The sequence below is a fragment of the Aplysia californica genome, unplaced genomic scaffold (assembly GCF_000002075.1).
Source record: "Aplysia californica isolate F4 #8 unplaced genomic scaffold, AplCal3.0 scaffold00738, whole genome shotgun sequence".
NCBI lineage: Eukaryota > Metazoa > Mollusca > Gastropoda > Aplysiida > Aplysiidae > Aplysia > Aplysia californica.
In genome coordinates this window covers 148,434-150,145 of record NW_004798008.1, presented here as the reverse complement: position 1 = coordinate 150,145, position 1,712 = coordinate 148,434, and the positions used below count along the sequence as shown (strand labels likewise).

The 1,712-nt window shown below is 41.2% G+C and overlaps 1 non-coding gene across 1 annotated transcript; it reads right to left on the bottom strand.

Moving 5' to 3' along the window:
* Positions 1-856: 856 nt before the first annotated feature.
* TRNAV-CAC lies at positions 857-929 on the bottom strand. The gene has a single exon. It is a non-coding gene; the product is annotated as a tRNA-Val (tRNA).
* Positions 930-1,712: the final 783 nt, after the last annotated feature.

The following is a 1,712-nucleotide window of genomic DNA, read 5'->3' as shown; positions in this document are numbered from 1 at the left end:
TGTTTTATATATGTGTGTGTGTGTGTGTGTGTGTGTGTGTGTGTATGTGTGTATGTGTGTGCATGAGTATTTTATATGTGTTTGTGTGCATGTGTGTGCATGTGTATGTATGTATGTGTGTATGTATGTGTGTGTGTGCTTGTTGCTTTGTTCTTTTGTCTCTGATGTACAAAGCACCATAACGACCTTAATTTAGTTGATCGCCTGTGACACAGACCTCGTACGTACATGTACTATAAGTATCACGTGTCAGCAACGTCAAAACACAAAGCAAACAAACAAACAAACAAACAAACAAACAAACCAACAAACCAACAAACAAACGATCAAGCTCCACCACTTACTTCAGCTCTCTGGCAGTGGATTGTCGAGTGCCCGTTGCCGTATTTGATTGTGCAGACCTGGAGATGAAAAAAAAAAATTATAAATGTATGGGTCAGAGACTCGGAGAGGGTGGATGGTGGGTGCTCTGGTGTGGTCTGTTACTTCTTTCCTTTCAAACCCATCTTTTTTTTTTTTTTTGGTCTGTCACTCTCTTGTAACACCTCTTAAATTCGGCACTAGTATAATAATAATAATAATAATGATAATAACAATTGCATTTATATAGCGTATATCCATGCTCAAGGGCATGCTCTATGCGCTTTACAACTATTATTACCCGAGCAGACCCTCTGAGAACACTCAGAAACATTTTCGGCTTCTGCGGAAGCATACTGTGCAAGCTGTGGATGTCACGTACTCAAACACTGTCAAACTGACAAGATCGTTCACTGTCTATAGCCGGGTACCCATTTCCACCTGGGTGAAGTGAGGAAAATTTGTGCAAAGTGCCTTTCCCAAGGACACAATGTCGTGCCCCAGACGGGATTCGAACCCACGACCTTACGATTGTGAGTCCGAGAGCCTAACCACTAGGCCACCGACGCCACAATATGACCAACTGTGTTGCAAGTGCCGTAAAACTCTTATACTAAAACTAAACTAAACATGTGCTTCTTTATCTCTCTTCCATCTAGTATTTGTATGTCACTCTCTTGTAACATCTCTAATCTCTAATCGGCACTTACGTAACCTACTTGAATTGCAAGTGCCGTAATGCTCTTCCTAAAACTAAAACTATACACGTTGGTAATCTATCTCATGCTACAAACCAAACGGTGCAATTTTCTTCTTTTAATTTGACTTTATAATGAGAGGCGAGAGGTCACTAAAAAAATTTTAAACCCCTAAAACTTCACACTTAACAACCCCAACAGCTGATGAACAGCAGTCGATCTGCGCACGCAAAGGGGTGCTATTCCTATTCTTCTTCTTGAGAAACGAAAGAGAGCTTAAAAACAAAGACTGCAGCGCCATCTGAAGCAATGAGACGACTTCTGCGGACACTTTTTGGCTGAGTGAACCGTCTTGTTATGTACGATCTTTGGTGGTATACCGGAATGACGCAAGAGTGTACAATCTTCAGTGAAATATTGGGCCCTATACTTCACATGTACGGTCAAACCTGTGTAAGACGGCTATCCTTTGTTGAGGGAAAATGTGGCCGTTTAAGATATGTGGCCGTCTTAGGCAGGACTGATGAAAATGAGGAAAACAAATCATTCCTTTCTGAGGTCCCAACTGGAGGTGGTTACAGGATTAGAACTGCCGGTATGACTAATGAAAATGATTTTTATTATTTTTAAGAAAGGCTCAAAAGGATTGGTGGG